The sequence below is a fragment of the Diadema antillarum genome, unplaced genomic scaffold (assembly GCF_040938485.1).
Source record: "Diadema antillarum isolate AM-2024a unplaced genomic scaffold, OU_Dant_1.0 seq00000182_RagTag, whole genome shotgun sequence".
NCBI classification, from domain to species: Eukaryota; Metazoa; Echinodermata; class Echinoidea; order Diadematoida; family Diadematidae; genus Diadema; species Diadema antillarum.
Genome location: NW_027271249.1, coordinates 2,073,954 through 2,095,526, shown reverse-complemented (window position 1 = coordinate 2,095,526; position 21,573 = coordinate 2,073,954). Strand labels below are relative to the sequence as shown.

Below are 21,573 nucleotides of genomic sequence, written 5' to 3'. Positions count from 1 at the left end.
CTTTGACTCCACTTTGCACAGGCTAGATGGCATCTGTGCAAAAAGCAGTTATTTTGTGAGATGATTCTTGTGAAATGGTTTTTGCGTGTGCGAAATATGGGAGAGATAGGACATGTATTCACCAAGATACAGGATGAGAAAATTGTGACCTTTGTCCCTAATTTACATACCCAAGATGGTGTCCGATCAAGTAGCTGTAGTTATTTTGTGAAATAATGTGCGTGACATGAACTAAACATATGCAAAATATTGGGGTGATGGGGCTGTTTTTCATGCGTTTCTGCAAAGAAATTTGCAGAAAGAAATAATTATGCAGACCGATTTTTCGGCCAACGGCTACCCATGAAAGGGGGAAATGTACCATTCATCGCCGCATCTTTGAGAATATTATGTGAAGACAAAGTTGTGCGTAAATTGTTTCATAAAGCTGTTCGTATATCAAGTTACGAACAACTTACGAGCGACTGGTGATCACTTTTCGATTGCTATAGTTATTAGAATTTCAATAATTCAGCACAAGAACTGATCACCAGTCGGTCGAAAGTTGTTGGTGACTTTACGAACAGCTTTATGAAACACCCACGAATTCTCGGGCGTGTGCGACGGGCTTTCCATGGTAGTATCGCGTCTCTCGCAGTGCTCCCTCCGTGATCCACACAGTGCATGCCTGCGTGGAGTGTACGTACCAAAGAGTATAGAAGCGCACGCGTGCTCGTACGCTTATACCATGGCTCTACTCTGTTAGTAGCTCCATGCTTTATGCGTAGTACCTTACCCACATATACAATACGGAGGTGGTGTACGTGTTTGTCAATCGATACGTAACCTACTGCATTGGCGTGGCAGCGCAGCGACAGGCTCACAAATACGACTTCTGAAGACCTTTGCGTGAGACTGACGGTTTGATTAGTTTGGAGTTCGAGTACCAGGTGGGTATTAGTCTGTAAACGCAGGCATGCCTAAACACAGATGTTTGGGTTTTTAGAACAAAATTTCATGTGTGTAGTCGTGGTGCTGTTAGTGTTAGTGACTATAATAAACGTTAGGGTCTATCAGTAGTATCACTCTTATGTGTTCAGTAGTGTCTGGGGACATGCCCATCGTATCACCACAGCTCAGGCCCTATACGTGTACGAAGCTGTTGTAGTGCGTAGACCGTACGTTTAAATGTCAGGAGTATCAGGAAGGAAGTTGCGAAGTTTTTAACGTTAGACCGCGTTTCCTGAATGGACAAGGTGTGAGCCATATCATGATTTGCTATGTAATTACTAGGAAGGCTAAGTTCCAAAGAACCTACTTTAAGAGTTGACGTTGACTAAGAGGGCTTAGCGTTACTCTGGTGATTTGCTTCTGCCAAATCTGGGCGAGATGCGGGCGCCATACTTTAATGCGTAGCTAACACCACGACCAGTAGAGGGCGTATTTTACAGTGCTATATAGCGGTGATTCCTGTCCCCCTTTCCTGTCCCGTAAATATTCCCTGTCCCCCTTTCCTGTCCCGTAAATATTCAATATTGAATGATGCGCCTTTAAGCACCACCAACAACAACAACCCTTTCATTTCACCTTTTTTTATAGGGGGCATGCAGGGGAAGAAATATAACGTTACTTAGCCTGGACCTTGTTTTGTCATACAGAAGTATCATTCCTGTTTAATCATGAAATGTAACTGAAGAGAAGTCATTTATTTTCCAATATGTAGTCCCACAATTACACATCACAAGCTTGACTTTGACCTAATTTCACTGAGTTATACTGACCGTGTTATAACAATAGGGTTTCCCTGTACAGATGTGTGCACAGTGAAAAATGTGTTTTTAAGCAAGGTTATAAGTTTAAAAGATGGTTTTCCTTTGTTATAAGAATTGTTTAGATTGCAGGAACAGTAAAATAATTTTACAAAGATTTGTATAAAAAAATTGGGTGTTGTGCCTCATATTCCTCTCAAGTACCGGTATGTATTTTCAGAATGTGTGTACCTCACATTATTAGTGGTCTGTCCTTAACACAAGGTCCTCAGGACCAGAAAAATGTGCTTGTTATAATGAAACCTTGTTATATCAGGGTTACAAAAATAATACAATACAAATTGAAATTACAATCTAGGACCACAAAAAAATTACCTTGTTATAGTGAACTTCGTTACATCAGTGATAATTGTAGAGAGTTCACTGTATAGCCTATACAGGTATTGTTGTAACGTTTGTATTTTTCCTTTCTTTTCTTTCTGCAGGTACTGGTTGCTTTGGAAGGAGATTTATGTTGGTCTTTGTTGAAAGTACGTTTGTGTTTGTGTTTGTTATTTGTTGAATCATCTTCATCCTACATTTCATCTCATACCATTTCACCTTCATCCTTGAATATTCACTGAATATTCACTGAGATTACATCTGGAAATTCATCCTGGAATTCACGAACTCATCCCTGAAATATCTGAAATATACCTGAAATACCTGAACTTTACCTGAAATACCTTAACTTGAACTTTACCTGAAATACCTTAACTTGAACTTGAAGAAAGCTGAGAACAGAGAACTTCTGAGTGCATGAGAATAAGACAGTATCAGAAGGAGAGAAAGTTTCAGAATCAGAGGCAGAAAGGGTTAGAGTCAAAGAGAAAAAGAGTGAAATCAAAGAGAGGAAGAGTGAGAGTTGACGAAAAAGGAGTAAAAATTAAGCAGAATAACAGAGTTTTAAAGAGTGTTTGAATGAAAGAGTGCATTCTTTAAAAGGATAGTTAAAAACTGGAAAGAGAATTGACCTAGAGAAGGCGAGAAGTTTGCTGGAAACTTGAAAATAGAAACAGTTAATTTGAGAAAAGGTGTTTAAGAGTCCAGATTACACTGAAAGATTATTAAAGAGTGCCGTCATAAGACGAAAGCATTATAGTGTTGTAAACTAATTGGGGTAGACAAAATTTGCACCTTCAAGGATTATTTGATATTTGACATATTCTGCATTGAAAGTTGCTGCAAATAAATCAACTACAGTTGGCAAGAGCTAATAGCTAGGAGTTGAAATTTTGAAGGAATTGTTAAAAGTGTGAGAAACAATTTATGAGGTGAGGCGAGAAGTATACTAAAAATTTTATGTAAAAATATTTTTTGGTATCTTGAGTCTTGAATTTTCGTTAATTGTTAATAGGATAAAAGAATAATTGAAGAGCGCCATCTTCAGATAAAAGCATTTTAGTCATAGTAAACGAAGGGAGAGACGTTAATATTGCACCTTAAAGGGCTATTTATAAATATTGGGCTGTGAAAACAAAAGCACAATTAGTAAAAGACATACCTTTATTGCAAAAGGAGTCATCTCAAAACAGAAACATTACTGTTTCTTTAATTGTCAGTGAAGACAAAGAATAATTGGTGAAATTGAAATTTTTGTTGCGAAAAGCCCTACCCTAAGAGAAAAACATATAAGGGAGACCGATTATTGTGCAGTTAAGGCAAAAGCATAATTGGTAAAATTGTAACCTTTTTTACAAAGAGCATAATCTCGAGATAAAGGCATAATTTAGTCAAATCAAATGTTAGAGAATTGAAGCTGAAATTTCTGTTGGCAGATATCGTAAAAGGAAATTGGCATAGCTTTTCTATAAAGTAGGAATTGAAGCACGTAACAGACAAAGAGTGCCACCTGTTGCTAGAAACAAGCAAACATTGTAGAAATATCCCCACCTGTTGGTAGAAACATTATATGGATCGGTGTTGCAGCTTACTGCTGGAATTTGTATTGCAGTGAAATATAGTACATGTACTGTACACATTATTAGTGCAACTTTCAAAGCTATTCAATCCGACAATTTTGTTACCAATCGCAGTACTAGTGGAGTAGGTGTGATTCATAAAAGTATAGTGATTCAAGGAATATAACTGTGTTGATTGACAGTTGATTGATATACATTTATTTAGTAATAGGTACCATTATACTTTCAAAGATTCGAAAGCCCTGTAGTTTGACAATGGAAGCAAGTGAATTCAAGATTGTTATTGGTGATATCCTAGATATCCTCCATAGTTGTGACTTGATGAGAAATGTAGAGGTCAGTGAATGTGATGCATGTTGCAGTGTGATCAATGAAAATGAAAGCAGAGTACCATGTGAGGATTGTGGCAAGCAGTTTCATGTGATGTGTACAGGAACTATTTCTCATGAGGCTAGAATGTGTGATGCAAGGTTGATTTGGATATGTTCAGCATGTGGAAGCAATAATATTGCCCATCGCATCTTTGACAAAATTGGCATTCCTTGTCATTTCAATAGATACGAGCTTCTCGAAGACCTTGGTGATGAAGATTTTCATGTTGATGTTTCACTTACATCATGCAAGAGCAACCAGAGAAAGAAACCAACGAAGATGAGACTGAAAAAGAGGTATGTGAAAAGAAAGAACAAACGTGGTGTTCTAGAAATGACAAATGTGTGTGTGGAGGAAAGAGCAAATTGTGACAGAGATGAATCAGATCCGACATTCATCTCAAATCTCACTAGGAGGCAATTTGAACCATTAGAAACTGCAGTTGATGATGGTTGGACAACTGTGAAATCAAGGAAGACAAAAGTGATTGAGAAGGCCAAACTGACAACATCCCAAACAATGACTAACAATCCTAAGACCAAGACCAATAACAAGAGCACAGTGAGATCAGTAAATGGTGTGATTCTCCAACCTGGCGTGACCTACATTGGCAAAGCAATGAAAGGCTACTATCTTGAAAAACAGAGAAGAGCCAAGACCAGCAAAGGCAAAAAATCAAAAGTAGAAACAAGGCAAGAAGAACATGGTGAACTCGTGAAGCGAAATATGAATCGAAACTTGGACACAGAACGAAATGATAGTCTGCAGGTGTATACTGAATCTGTATTGAATGTATATTCAAAGTGTGTTCAGTCACCTCATGTTATGGCAAAATACTCTGAGCAAATCTATGCAAAAACACAGAGAAGTTGGGCTGATGTGGCTAAAAGCACTCCGAATATGACTAATGGATGTTTCGTACTGAGTGGTGATCAGGCTACATGTGTCTCTGTCCTTTCCACAGACATTGAAAAAGAAGTTTGGAATGTAAACAGGCTCTATGGAGGTGGAAATGCACGGCAACCAAGAAAGAAAGGTCGTTTCACGAAGATCCGCAACAAACAAAGTGTGCCAGTGGTTAAAAATGCTGACTCACAGGTGCGTAACAATGAAAAGGTGAAACATGACATTTTTGAAGGAGAACATGCAGCAAAGAATGAAAAGTTGTGTAAGAATGAAATATCTGACCGTGAGGACAGTAATTCCACAAATAGAGACAACACAGGCTCGAATGATATGTCCAAAGTGAAGTGTGACAGAATCCACGATATGCATGAACTAAACCCATGTTACAGCGAAACAAAAGATGTTGAAGGTGACAGTCAAATATCAGTGAATGAATTGTTCTCTGTGAATTCTACTACAAAAGTAAATGTTCACTCTCCGTGTCACAAACCTGTTTCAGGTATGCAAAACATGTGTGTTCAAGTTTGTAATGAATCAATATTCCTGCCTGAACGTGAAAAAACTATTAATCCATCTGATTGCATAGTAATGAATGCTGATTCTGCAAATAGTGTTGACCACCATAATTCATATGATGTTCAAGAATCGTCTGTACTTATATTAGATGGTGAACCAGCTGCAAATGATTTAGAGACTGAAGAACGTGTCTGTAAGCCTGTTTCTCTTTCAGATTCAGAATATGATAGAAGGCAATCATATCCTCTGACTAAAACAATCGCACAAGGAAATTTTAATCAAGGTGATCAACGATTTGGTTATACTGCTGGCAAACAATGTGCATGTAATTCTATTGTGGCAGTTCTCTACATTCAAACAAAGAATGGAATCGAAATGAGACCTCGTGATCTTGATCAGATTCTGACACTTGGGAATGAGTTGTATTATTACATAAAGAAGGATTCACAACTGAATGAAGAGCTTGTAATGATAGATGAATTACCGAAGGAACTTCATATTCTGGATGAAAAATTTCAAATAACCTATGGTGAATCGAAATATGGAGTGTTGGAAGGAGATCAAAACAATTTGTCAAATTTTGGTGCTTTGCCATTGAGTCAAGCATTAGAACAAGAACTGTGCCGATATGATGCATGTCTTATGAATTTTGCTGAGAGTACATTTGCAATCATTAGGCATCACAGTGGTTATTATGTGTTTGATTCTCATTCCAGAAGTCATGATGGATACTTGGTACAAGATGGATGCAGTGTCTTGCTTAGCATTTCATCATGGCAAGGTATACAGGTACACTGTTTGAATTTGGCAAAATCTATGGCATGTGATTTACGTACTACTCAGTTTGAATTAACCGGTCTGGCAGTAGAATTCAATTCTAAGAAAAATGTATTGACAACTAGTGGCTCTAAGAAATCAAAGACCCTAAATACTGCGTGTGGGAATATAAATGATCAAAACAGCGACTATTCGCAACATTGTCATCATATTGAAAGAAATCTGAGTTATAGTGATGAGACTCAAAATGTAACAATAAAGGAAACCAGAGTTAATGTAAGCAGTGATGACTATGGAAGTGAGAATGAAGTTGAATTTGTTTCACTTGAAAAGACAACACAAAGAAGAGATAGAAACTTCAAATTTGCACCAATTACATATGTAGACAAGCAGTGTTTGTGCAATAGATTAAATGTCAATTACTGTGGCGCAGCCAGTGAACCAGTGGAAGATACAAATGAAAATTTGTGTATGAGGAAACCTGTAAATATCAAGAGAGTTATGGGTGATGGCAACTGCTTTTACAGAAGTATTTCTCATGTAGTTACTGGCAGTGAAGGAAACCATTTCATGCTCAGGAAATCCAATGTGGCACATTTACTGGAAACGGGTGATTTATTTAAAAATTTCATTAACACAGTGAAATATCAGAATGTCAGGGACTTTGTACTTCAAGAGAAATTGATGGATTTAGGAACATGGGCTGGTCACACTGATATTAGTTCAATGGCACATATGCTAGATTGTGATATATATGTGTATGATGATCGTACAAAAAATTGGCAAATTTTGTCTGCAAGGAAACCGGGGTACTATAACAAAGTAACAACTGAAAGGGGCATATATATTGTGTTCACTGGAAGCAATCATTTTGATGTAGTTGAAAGTGTAACTGCTGTTCAGTCTAGTACTTTGGATGAAAAATTAAGTGTGTTTCATGTGAATTCAGATGCAAATGTGGAAAGTAAAAAAGAAAGTCATCATGAATCATCTAAGGCTACCGAAAACTTGACATTGAAGAAAGGCAGTGTTAGAGTGAAGAAAATGATGTCCAAACAAATAATGGTGTCAAACTTGCAAGAGACACAAATTCCATTACAAAACACATGTCAACAGACAGTAGTCGATGTTGATGCATCCGAGGTGAAACAAGTGGGAGAAATTAAAAAGATTAATCTCATGTACACACCTGTGAATAAATTTGACAGAGAGAAGTTTTGTTGCAAATTAGGCATAAAGGTTAATGACAAATGTAGCAGTAATGATGTGCAAAAAGATATGGTGGAAAATGGTAATATTACTGTCCTGTCACAACCATTAACTATCTATAAAATTAGTGGTGATGGAAATTGCTTTTACAGAGCTATGTCATATGTCACATGTGGCAAGGAAGATTCACACCGTGATGTTCGAAAAGCAACAGTTATGCATATTTTACAAAACAAGCAAGATTATGTAAGCCTTTTAAGATCAGGATACACAGATGTTGTAAAATACATAGCAAAGGAAAGAGTATTCAACAATGGCACATGGGCTACAGAATTGGAAATAATGGCCTTATCAAATCTACTAGATACTGATATTTATATATATGAAGAAAACTGTTCAAAGTGGAAAGTATTTGGTGCAAGCAAACTTCAGTTTGGAATTGTTACATCACAAAGAGGTATTTATTTGCAACTCACAAATGGCAATCATTATGATGTTGTAGAATCTGTGTGTCCAAGGATCCAAACATCAAGTTTATCCCAAAATTTGTCAAGACCACGAAACATTACTGATATGGAAACACCTGTGACAAGAAAGAGAAAACTCACAACAAAGAGGAAAGTTAGAAAACAAGCCAATGATTGTCAAATCAGTGTATTGAATGATGAAGTATTAGAAAATGACATTGAACATGCAGTTAAAATGAGTAGGCATACTGAAGAATCTGAAGAAGTTAAAACCATTAAGCAAACTACCAAAAGGAAAAAACAAAGAAAAAAAAGTAATGCTAATCGTACGAGACAAAAAAATAGAGATCGAATGAGAGCACAGAGAGAAAAGAAAAATAATGAGCAAAAGCAGTTCAAAACAGAATTTTTATCAGATGATCAGCCTTTTCTATACCGCAAACTAAAAAATGCAGCTGCAAAGAAAGTAAGATATCAAACAGATGTAAATTACAGATTAGAAAAGATGAAGGAAATGAAGACAAAACAAAAAGACAAGTACTCCTTGGATCCCGCTTACAGAGAAATTGTCAAGAAAGGAATGAGCTCAAGGATGAAAGCTAGATATCAAAACAATGCTTTATTCAGAGAAAGGCTGAAGGAAATGAGAAGAGTTTGCTATGGAACCAATGTTCTATATAGAGAGAGGCTTAAGAAACTGAGGAAAGGTAGATATCAAAACAATACTGCATTCAGAGAGAGGCTTAAAAAACTGAGGAAAGCTAGATATCAAAACAATACTGCATTCAGAGAAAGGCTTAAAAAACTGAGGAAAGCTAGATATCAAGATAACGCTTCATTCAGAGAGAGGCTTAAGAAACTGAGGAACGCTAGATATCAAAGCAATGCTTTATTCAGAGAGAGGCTTAAAAAAATGAAGAAAGCTATTTATCAAAACAATGTTATGTTCAGGGAAAGATATAAGAAAATAATGAGAAAAATTTCCAACATTAAGTACAAGACAAATTCTGTGTACAGACAGCAGGTTGCAATGAGAAACATGAAACGAAAAAAAAAAGAAAAAATGAATATGAGAAATTGTGATCATGTTTTGAAAAAATTTAGGGAAATTGTTTCACATGGCCCTGAATATGTATGTTGCGTATGTTTGAAATTATTATTCAAGAATCAAGTATTGAAGTGCACAAACGCAAAATATAACGATCCGAAATGTTTGAAAGAGGAGTACTTGCATATATGCAGTGATGACTGTGATATTGAATGTCAAATAGTGAAATCACCAAGAAATTCTTTATGGATATGTTACACTTGCCACAGGAAATTATTAGCTGGTAATATGCCTGCTGAAGCTAGCAGAAATAACTTAGAATTACATGCTATTCCAGTGGAACTTAAAAATCTGAATCAGTTGGAAATGCATTTGATTGCACTAAACATTCCATTTATGAAAATTTTGAACCTGCCTAAAGGAGGACAATATGGAGTACATGGCCCAGCAGTTTGTGTACCTTCACGCACAGATGAAACTGTAAAGACATTACCTCGACCAGAGTCTGATGATCAATTCATTCGTGTAAAACTGAAGAGAAAACTGTCGTATAAAGGATATTATGAATATCAGTTTGTCAAGAAAAAGAGTGTGCTAGCTGCATTGGAATATTTGAAGAAAAATAATAAGTGGTATTCTGATATTGCTATAGATAATGAATGGAGCTGTGATTTGTCAGAGAAAAATAGTCAAGCAACTTGTGTTAAACCATTGGATTCAAGTGAAATGAATGATGATGACAATGATGTAGAGGATGATCAAGATGCACAACTACAAGGCATTCAATTGGACACATGTTTACAAAAGGTTGATATGAGGCAAGAAGTGCTTGATCAGTTTTTTGATGATATTATATGTTGTGCACCTTGTGAAAAGAATAGTCCTGTATCACTGTTAATGGATAAGAGTAATGAGGCAAAATGTTTTCCTGCTCTATTTCCAACAGGCCAGCCAACATTTCATGATACGAGGTTCATTGACGTAACACTTGGTCGTTATTTACATAATCGTCTGATGCATGTAGACAACAGATTTGCAAAAAATACAGAATATATCTTCTATGCTCAGTGTATTTATGAGCTGCAACAAATACTCTCTAGTGTTTCTATAGCTCTCAGAAAAAGCTCACAGGAAATAGATAATACTACATTGATGCAATGTTCAGATCTAAAAGATGCAAGAAAGGTTCGTGAGATTCTGGATTCGAATAAAGGATACAAATTTTTGAAGCAAATACGGGGGACACCTCCATACTGGCAATCTACACAGAAAGATGTATTAGCAATGGTTAGACAACTTGGAAAGCCAACATGGTTCGCATCATTTTCATCAGCTGAAATGAGATGGCCTGAAATTATTAATACATTGCTAAATCAACAAGGTGATAGAAGAAAAGCAAATGATTTAGATTGGACGGATAAGTGTTATTTATTAAAGTCAAATCCAGTAACAGTAGCTCGTATGTTTGATAAACGATTTCATGCATTTTTGAACAAAGTGATTCTTTCTGAGGCAGAACCTATTGGCAAGATAATTGACTACTTCTACAGAATTGAATTTCAGCAGAGAGGATCTCCCCACACACACTGCTTATTCTGGGTGGAAAATGCACCAAAATTAGGAATTGACAAAGATGAAACTGTCATAGATTTTGTTGATAAATATATTTCATGCAACATTCCATGTGAAGATGAAGATGAGGAACTACATGAAATAGTGAGTAATGTTCAGCTTCACTCAAAGAAACATTCAAAATCATGTCAGAAAAAAGGAACTACCTGTAGATTTAATTTTCCAAGACCACCCTCTGAGAAAACATTTGTTGTGAAGCCTGATGATAATCCAGAAGTTACTGATGAAGCACAAGATATTTTGTCAACAGTAAAGAATTCCTCATGTATGGAGATGAAATATGATAATGCTAAACAGCTCTTTGAGGCTCTTGGGATATGTCAAAAGGAATTTGAAGACGCCTATAATGCTGTAGCCACAAAAGAAGATCTAGTGATGGGAAGAGATCCAAAAGATATTTGGGTGAATCAATATAATCCATTCTTACTTAGAGCTTGGAATGCCAATATGGATTTGCAGTATATAACAAATGAGTATGCCTGCATTGTTTATGTTGTGTCATACATGTCAAAAGCGGAAAGAGAAATGGGTTTGCTCTTGAAAAATGCAGAAAGTGAAATGAAAGAAGGTAATGAAGATGCTCGAAAGAGTATGAGAAAAATAGGACATGTCTATATGCAAAACCGTGAAGTGTCAGCACAAGAAAGTGTGTTTCGTGTTTGTAGCTTGAGATTGAAAGAGTGCTCAAGAAAAGTAGAGTTTATACCTGTTGGACCAAACCCTGTGAGAATGAGTTTACCATTGAGTGTTATTCAAAGCAGACGAGACGATGATGATAGGAGTCCATGGATGCCAAACAGGATTGATAAATATAAGGCTCGACCTGATGGTTTGGAATTTGAAAATATGTGTTTAGCCACATTTTGTTCAAAGTATAGACTACTTAGTGAATCTGATGTGAAGGGTAAGAAACAGAAACAGAATGTGTTCAAATTGAGAGATCAGCTAGGCTATATACAAAAACGAACAAGAACCAATGATGCTGTAGTGAGATACCCTCGTTTTTCACCGACTGTAACCCCTGAGAGGTATTATCAGAGTATATTGCAGCTATATTTACCATTTCGCACTGATAAACAGCTAAAGCCGGATCAATTTTTGACTTATGAGGAATTTTATAAGACCGGGTCTGTACGAATGTTGAACCAGAGTCTTGAAAGTGTGAAAAACATTGTCAATGAAAATCTAAGGCAGTACGAAAAAAATGCTGATACAATTGATCAAGCACAAGAATATCTTGAGAAATTTGGACCACAAGAAGATGCATGGGGCCTACTTTGTCCAGAAACAGAAGTAGAAAGACATGAAACAGTTCTAGTCCGTGAAGAAATTGAAGATGTTGACACTGAATTTAGAATCCCAGATCTTGAATCTAAATCAGGAGAAAAAGAGTCATATGGCATAGAATTTCGATCATGTAGCATTTCAAAAGAAGACAGTAATGTGTTATTAAGAACTTTAAACAGCAAGCAGCAAAAAGTATTCTATAAAATACGACAGTGGTGTCTAGACAGAGTTAATGGAAAACAGCCGGCAACATTTCAGATTTTTGTGACAGGTGGTGCTGGAACAGGAAAAAGCCATCTTGTGAAGTGCATATGTAATGAAGGAATGCGAATTCTTAGCAGAATGATGCGTAATCCTGATGATATTTCAATTATGAAAGTAGCTCCAACTGGAATTGCAGCCAACAACATTGATGGTAGTACTATTCACAATGCTCTATCCATACCTATTTCTGCTACACTTCCTTACCAACCCCTTGGAGAAGAAAAGATAAGTCATCTTCGTAACCAGCTAGGTCAACTACAGATACTAATAATTGATGAAATATCCATGGTTGATCAGAAGCTATTGTGGTATATACATGGACGTTTAAGGCAAATAAAGCAGACACGTGATGATGCTCCATTTGGAAACGTTTCAGTTATTGCAGTTGGAGATTTTTATCAATTACCCCCAGTAAAAGGTACTCCTTTGTACAAAGATACACTGCAAAGTTCTTTATGGACAGACAACTTTTCTATAATTAACTTGGATGAAATAATGAGACAAAAGGATGATGCAGAGTTTGCAATTCTTTTGAACAAATTAAGGGTAAAGGGAAAGGAAGATCGATTATCAGGTGAAAATATAGCAGTTCTTGAATCATGCGAAACCGGAGAAGAATGTGAGGATGCATTGCATATATATTCTTCAAACAAACAAGTAAATGACTGGAATAAAAGAATGCTACACAAGAAATGCACAAATATCATATGTGTTGATGCAGAAGATTTTGAATTAAGTGATGAGGGTAAAAACAGGACATGTGACAAACCACGAAAATGTGCGAAAGCTTCTTTACTGGCATATCTTTGGATTGCTGTAAATTCTAGAGTAATGCTTATCAGAAATGTGAATGTTGCCAAAGGTTTATCAAATGGCTGCATTGGCACTGTGATTGACATAGTAAGATTAAATGAAAATTCAAGACCGACAAGTGTGTTGGTGAAATTTGACAATGTAAAAGTAGGAACTGAGTCAATAGAAATGCAACAGGAGTCGATAGGGAAAAAATATACTAGGAAACAATTTCCCTTGAAATTAGCATATGCATGCACAATACATAAAGTACAAGGCATGACTATGGAAAAAGCTGTTGTTTCTATGAAAAACATATTTCTGCCCGGGCAAGCATATGTAGCTCTGAGCCGTGTTACTTCATTATTCGGTCTAATTATTGAAGATTTTGATCCAAAAGTTGTGTATTGCAATCCAGCTGTAAAAGAAAGCTTAGAGTCCATGCCAACATTTCTTGATGAAAAGAATATTGCCAATGATGTTTCTAATACAACTATGAACATAATATTACATAACATTCAAGGCCTCAGAGCACATTTCAAAGATTTGCAATCAAATTATATCTTTAGAAACTCTGATATTATTTGTTTAACTGAAACTTGGTTTAATGATGACATTTTTGATGTGAATTTAGATCAGTTTAAAATGTACAATCAGCCTCGGTCAAAATCTTATTCAGATGAAAGTCCCTTATTTTCTGCACTGAAAAATCAAGCACATGGTGGAGTTGCAGTGTATAGTAGAATCAAGTCTATTAGTAGACTTCAATTACACATCAGTAACTTAGAATTCATAACATTTGCAGTAACTTGTCCTTCATTTCTTATTTCAGTGGTATATAGACCTCCTAGATATGACAAGAAACAGTTTTGTGAGAAATTAAGGAAATTACTTAAAGAATTGCAGCAAAGAAGTACAAAATGCTTAGTTATTGGTGACTTCAATGAAAATCTCAGACAAGGTTCAAGTGATTTGCATGTTCATAAACTGATGTGTTCTTATGGATATCAACAACACGTACTTCATGCTACAACAGAAGGTGATACATTGATTGATCACGTATATAGCATAGGCATTAATGAATTTAACACTGAAGTCATTCCCCTTTACTACAGTTACCATGAAGCTATTAGAATACAGTTTTGAAAGATTTTGTTTTCACAAGTAACATTGAAAGTTTATGGCATTTTGATACATACTGATATCAAATGAAATTTATTTTGATTTTTCATCATGTATATTTCATATTATAGAGAATAATGTAAATATAATGAAGTGAAATGAACAGAATATACAACAATAATGAAAATTTATATGGTAATAAATTGTTATGAATACTTAGGTGACTGAAGTCGAGAAAATAGTGTGCAAAATGCAAAGTGTGTGAAGGATGGAGAGACCCCTTGAAACAACCCTGATTGTGCACATGAAAAAAGATGTGGGCAACAACAAGACGTAACGTACCGGTACTAAAAAAAAAAAAGTGATATTACAAACCAAAAGGTAACAATATGCAAGAACATGTTGCACAAAGAATGTTGTTTTATTATTTGGTGAAAGTAATATGGTGATGCATTTTAAGATGAAGGAAAAATACAGACATTGTATAATAGCAGAAATGACTTGGAGGACTGATTATGTCACGCAAATCAATGTGTATGTTTTAAGTGTTCAGAACTCTATTTATCGAAAATTTGATGCCATTGATTGCTATCATTTATTAATCTTTGGCAGCCATGGTAGTGAAAATAAAGCAATGGCAAAACAATGCATCAATTTTGGAGTATTGCATGTAGTCCTTTATGGCTAACATTTTTATGGCTTTTCTTTTGCCTGCTGAAAGATGGACTGGTCAATGCCTGTGCTTCACATGTCCATCCTTGTATCCAAGGGTTTTCACAGGTGAGATTTCCATTTCTTCTCTTTTTTTCTTCTTTCTTTTTCTACATTTTATCAGATATGCACTTAAATTTGCACTTAATTCTTTGACCAAAGCAGGCTCAATCAAACACGGTGTTCAGACGAGACACTTGATGTACATATGTAATGATCTTCCCAGGATGTGTGTTTAATGCAAGATGTCATAACATAACCTGCAGGATCATGTGCGCACAGGACATATTTTAGAATTTTTTTTTTCTGAAACGTTTGTTATCATATTTGTCTGTCATCTAAACTGTTTGCCCTGAAAGGGTTTGTGGATTCCATAGAGCATTTATGAAATCTTCCTTACACATTCTCCATATTTGTATAAACATGACTGGACAATTTCAGTTCTTGTTCTGTCTAACCTACATTGTAGCTACATAACTTTATATATCCAGAGATTTATAAGGTATATGCAGTACTCTTGTAACAGCAATATGTACATATATGTAATCATGAAATGAAAGATTAAACATTATTACCTAAAATGTGATGTTATACTATGATAAGGTGTTTTATGTTTTAGCACAGTTATGTTCACAAGTTGTTATCAGTACATAGAATTATTTGTATTTGTCTAAAATGTGTAAAAGATTGTGCAACTTTTTCCAGAATATTTGTCGTACTGATTTGTGTGTTCTTGTATTTTAACAACACGTATTTATAGTGCTTTTATTTTAGTAATGTTAGAAGGGCAGTTTCCTTCATTGGTAACAGTATGACTTTTATGTCTTTTAAGCCAGGTGTTGCCCAGCAGAAAAGACACACCAGCATTGCTTTGCAGTGTTGGTTTAGCACAGGGTGTGGAAATCTACTGGTTAAAGGCCCCAAACCAGTCAATTCGACCACATATGGATCCCATCTATTACGACTGTGTGGACAACTGTCAATCCTGGATCAAACGTCATTGGCATGCTAGACACTTCATATCAGATGATAACAGATGAGCAACTTCAATGTCTCAAGACATTCAATCTCTTCTATCTACAATAATTCTAAGGCATGAACAATATGCATGATAAACAGAAAAGCAAAAGGTCTAAATTTGCTTGAAGTATTGTGGAACAACTATGCAATATAGAATACCTGAATAATTATCAATTTCATGTTTATGTGGTGGTGAACAGATCATGTCTAGTACTGGAAGGTGCAGTAGGTTGACCATAGGGGCAAGACAAGCCACCACCCCTCGAGGCACTCAAGTGGTACCATTGTCAGTGACCCATAGTATAACCTTTGATCACACCTTATTATTTTCTAGATTGACACAGAAACTTCTCTGGTAGAGGGTAAAACCAAAATTTAGACCACAAAAGTAGAAAGGTGTGAAACACATAAGTGTACAGTTTTTTTTTTTACATTTTCTCATGGATCAAACCTGTGACATAGATATTATACGGTGATTGTGGAAAGCAAGTATTGGTCTTTATCTGTTTTTCCTTCTAAATAATTGATGCACATTTTGTGTATTTACACATACACATATGTAAAGTTCTAGTAATGTTAGGTCTGGGGTTACTCTATAGCTGACCAAGGCGTTATGTGGCCAAGTGAGCCATTGCACAACTTGCTCCAATTCACGAAGGTGGTGCAATTGAAACCATGGCTTAAACCATGGACAGTTTGTGTGGAGCGGCAAGTGTGGCACGGCCCATTTCATTGTGGAATCAGTTGTTTGTCAACAAGATTACTATTTCTTTGCAAAAATGGTCAATTTGGTATAAACGAAATAATCATTTCATGGCCAACATCTGGTCATTTCATTATGAAGTTATTTTGTCGATAAAATGACTGATTTTGGAAGAAATAGAGTATGCGACACTTGGCACTCTGTTCAAATCATCAATGGTGTAAAGCATGGTTTGAACTCTCAGCATCACCAAACCTGCGTGTGTTGCACAGAGCAGCGTTTTAAATGCATTATGGGATAGCTCACAAAACAAACTTGCCCCGGTTTTGGCTGCACATGCAGTCACATCACGCTCTGTCTTTATCCAGTGTTTTTTTTTTGTTGAAGATTTCTTTACTTTCCATCATGTGACCAGCACATTGAAGCTTTGCAGTGGTGAACCATGAATCTAGTGATTGCAAATCAGTAAAAATTAGAAACTGTTAAGTCTTTTAAGCTGAATAATAGCCAAGAAAAAATGGAGGTAAAAACAGAAAAGCAGGCAAATAAATACTCCATTGAACCATGTAGGGACTGCGACTTGCATGAGACGACCGGAAGCAAACAAGGCCTCAAGGTATCCCACAGTGCATCTATCACAGAGTTCTTGAGCATGCACAGAACTTTTCTGTGCATTGGTGATAACAAGAATTGTACCATCTTTGTGACTTTCGGCCATAAAATCACAAGAATTGTAACATGTTTGTGACTTTGGGCCTTAAAGTCTGGCCCCTCTTTTTCTTCTCTCTCTTTTCTCTTTCTAATTTTTTTTTTTTTTTTATAGAGGATTTCTTTGAGCCTTTGTATCTTCATCTTTGTGTGTTTTATATCTTTATTTTGATCAATGGTCAAGTTTCCCATAGGTGAACAGGTTAAATCATTTAACCTGTTTTTCAAAAGTTATACTGATTTTCTGTGTGGGAATACCAAGTAAGAACTAGCTACAAATGTTACCAAAGTATTAAATGAAATGGTATTACACAAATATCTGCAAAATAATCAGTTATTTTTGTTGCATCATGCAAAAAACAAAAATGTACTCAACATACCTTACCTTCCTCAACTGCAGGTAAATTAAAAATTCAGAAGATTTGTGGGTTCTCATGAAAGAAGAATGGAGTATACTATGTAGAGTATGTTTCAGTGGTGGTTTTAGATGATGGGTTGTTTCCGGAAAAAAATGTGGTTATCTTTGGTGTGGTTGCAATGTCTTATTTAAAATTCATTGTAATAACAATTGACTCAAATGATGAAAATGTTATCCTTAGCATTATAGATTGTACATTATTCGTTTTTGTGTCCATTAAACATAATTGCAATGTGACATGAAACAAAATGATGGCCATGTTGAAGTTGTCAATCATTGCTTAGTTTCATATTTTGTTTGATAGTAAGTTTAATCAATTCTAGCAGTATTAATGTTTTATTCATATATTTCTATAGATATTTACTGTCCACATGTCAGATACCACCTGTGACAAAAATGGTGCCATTTTTGTAGCTGCTTGCCTTTCAAAATGATTGCCATTGCTAATTGATGTTCTTTGATGAATTTCTTGTAGGTTAAATCAAGTTTAAAGGCAGAGAATGTTTCTCTGTTATATTGTAAATCACAGATCGATGATTGGTGCTGTCTTTATATTCAGCTGAGCATTCATCTGTGACAAAAAAGGCTGCCATTGTCAAGATGGGAACCATTGTTCATTTGAAATTCTTTGATGTTGTAGGTCAAATCAGTTCAAGGGTTTGGACTATTTGTGTTTGTGTGTTTGTGTGTAAATCAGGCATTTCATTGTCCTTGATTTTTAGTTGAAATGGCAAATAATTAAGTTAATATTTTGACAGGGCAATTTTTTTTAGCCATAATCCACCTTGCCATAGACATTGTGAAAACTGTTGTTGATGTCCTGAACCCCGGTCAAATTCCATTCTTTACATGTAATCAGCTATTTTGCACTCTGGCATAGCAGATCCAATACAGTTACCCTACAAGTTATGCCACAGATCACTCCATATTGATGTTTGATGGGCTACACATTGAGAGGACATCCTGACACACAACACATTGTGTCAGATCTAAACATGGCAGACAGGTTGCAGACAGATACTTGCAGCATGCGAGGAAACGGAGCCGGCGATGATTAGACCTACTGACTGTGTTTCCTAACGAGTGGCGAGAGTTTTATCGCATTAATGACAATCGGATGACTGTGCTGTACTTCTTGGTTTCTAGCATAGGAGACATCGACAGCAACATGGATCTTATCACCACGCGAGGTAGTGGCATTCTCTGCTCCAATTGTCATGATATGTCAGCTATAGCACCATGCACATGTGAAGAAGCTGAGACTGGTACATTGTATCCTTGTGCACCCAAAAGGTGCCATACAATTGGAATTCAGCAAAGAGTTAGTACATAAAGTTGATTCAAATGTTGTACCCTTGTCATAGCATCAGCCATCACCAGAATACACTGTATCTGCGAACAGTGGATAGCCTTTGGAGCTGGGAAATGCTTCAAGTTCATCGCTTCTCATGGGATCACCAAAGATGGTAGTCCTAAATGATGTGTTGCCACGCCAATGTTTCATGCTTTCAGTGACTAACTGTGACTTGGTGTCCTCTTTTTGTAACAAGGCAGAAAGATTGCCTTTGGAGCTGGGAAATACTTCAAGTTCATCGCTTCTCATGGGATCACCAAAGATGGTAGTCCTAAATGATGTGTTGCCACGCCAATGTTTCATGCTTTCAGTGACTAACTGTGACTTGGTGTCCTCTTTTTGTAACAAGGCAGAAAGATTGCATGGGCACCTAAACCACTTATGGAGATATCACAATCATACGCAGTGCCTTCTAAATCATGCCAGATCTATGGTTCTGCTTGCAGGGAACTCCTGCACTTTCTCTGGAAAAAAAAAAGATAGATGCAGAGGAAGTTAAAAACGCCAGAGTGCGACTTTGCAATATTCACCTCCTTGTTTTGTTTTGTTTTGTTTTGTAGTTGTATTGTTTTTCTTTTATTTCGTTTTGTTTTTGTATTGTGTTTCTTTTATTTTGTTTTGTTTGTTTTTGTTACTTAGTGCAAGGGAATTGCCCTAAGTTACATAGTCTGCTAGAAAGAATGATGGCTAGCATTTTGAAAAAGGTAGCTATTACTGTCACAGGTCAAATCTAAGATATTTGATTAAAATACCGCAGGAAAATATTTGCAAGAAAACGTTTGCAAGAATGTATTCAATTTCTAATAGCAACAACCTTCTAATAAAGATTCAAAACCATTTTCAAAATGGTCACCATTTTTGTCACAGATCGAATTTGCCTAGTCCTACACCTATATATAAGCTAGTATTTTCATTTGCAGTTTTTTTTTTTTTTTTTTTTTGCAAATGAGAAAGTCACATGAGGTGTATTAACAAGGTATTACACAGTAGGAATCAGCATGTGGTCAGCCAAGCAGTCTGTTGCAAATGTTGTGTAGCAAAATTCTAGTTTTGAAACAATGTTGATGAAACTTGGGATACATCATGATATTGAGACTGTTTTGCTGAGCAAAACCACAAGTGTGTCATAATTTTCTTGTTTATACTTATTGCTCTGTTTTTGATCATTGAAACACACAATAGAGATTAAAGTTAAATTGGCAAAAATTGTTTGCCTCATTGGAAACAATCCAATATGGTTATCTGTGGAAAATCTGATGGGTTTTTCCAGCCTTTCCTAGGAATCCGCCAGAAATGATGGATGTTTGTCTCTCCAGATGAGAAAAAAAGTTTTAAAGTTCCTGTCAAAGAAGGAAATTTCCCAAAAGTGTTAAGAAAGTGATAAAAGAGTTTTTTGTTTGATGTTGACATGTAAATGTAACATGGAATTGCACAGACACAAATTATTGGTCGTTTCATGATGTACGCAATGATGGAATGTTGTGTAAGTGAAACATGCAATTCTACAAAGGCTCATAACGAAAGTGATGAGAGTCTAATCTTACAGCTGTTATTATTGATGCTACTTATTTATTTATTGTTCATTTATTTCCATATATTTATTTATTCATATTTTTTTTTTTTTTTTTTTGGGGGGGGGGGCATACAATCACAACACATAGTACAATGTCATGTAATAAACAAACAGCTGATGGTACTCAGGCACATACAGCTTTATATAAAACCAGAATTGCTTAATATAAATGATTTACTTGTATACGAAAGTCTAAGTTTGGTTGATGCAAATTGACCAACTGTCAATTTGCAACTGACATGAAAGAATGTCAGGCTACAAGCCAAAGAAATAAGAGTATGTACACTGTGTGTTTTTTAGATGTGGAAAAGGAAAAAATGAGAATTCCTCTGAAACATTTGTTTTGAGGTTAAATGTGAAACAATATTAGTGATACAGCCATAAATTATGATTCATTAAATCAATTAAAAGCACTGTTGTACTGTAGTTGATACAGCACTGTATTTTGCCTGTGTAGTTTTGAGTTCAAGTTCTAGACTAATTGATACTATGGTGAACAGGTGTTTTCCTCAAAAAGGCTGAATGTGTTATGTTAATGGAACACAACAAGCAAACTATGAATCCGTTTGAAGCTGACATGAAAGTGGTAGAATAATTGGTACATGTGTGGAGAGATTGCAGCTACAGTGTAATTGTACTTTTGCAGACCCACCCATATCATTAACAATTGGATCAGTTTGTTGATTTGAGTAGAGGCACAAATTGTTGATATTTGAAGTGCTGAAGATCAAACAGTTGCTTCGTTCATTATGTTCATTGCATGCAAGGCAGGCAATAATGTCAACAGTATGAGTAGAATATGCCGGTAGGTAAGCCAATTTGACGTAGACCTACAAAAACACACACAAAAAGTGCATTGGGTATTAATTAATACCCATTGTGTGTGACAGTTGAATGAGTCAGTTCATGCACTCACTATAAGTGTGATAGTTTTTACATGCACATAAGTGGTGGCACATGTAGTTACAAAGCAAACTATGCTTTT

The 21,573-nt window shown here is 35.9% G+C and overlaps 1 protein-coding gene and 1 long non-coding RNA gene across 5 annotated transcripts in view; one reads left to right on the top strand and one right to left on the bottom strand.

Annotated features, from left to right (window-relative positions):
- LOC139728493 (probable methyltransferase-like protein 24) overlaps positions 1-21,573 on the bottom strand; it is a 142,056-nt gene that overhangs the window by 24,487 nt on the left and 95,996 nt on the right. The window lies entirely within an intron of this gene.
- Positions 805-20,636, top strand: LOC139728502 (uncharacterized). 4 transcript variants are annotated; one of them, XR_011710815.1, is made up of 7 exons: positions 805-929; positions 2,234-2,278; positions 4,267-4,377; positions 5,046-5,179; positions 6,220-6,292; positions 14,823-14,881; positions 15,649-20,636. It is a non-coding gene; the product is annotated as an uncharacterized lncRNA (long non-coding RNA). The 4 variants fall into 4 exon arrangements; XR_011710816.1 differs by having other exon boundaries at positions 15,645-20,636; XR_011710813.1 differs by lacking the exons at positions 14,823-14,881; positions 15,649-20,636 and having other exon boundaries at positions 806-929; positions 6,220-6,887.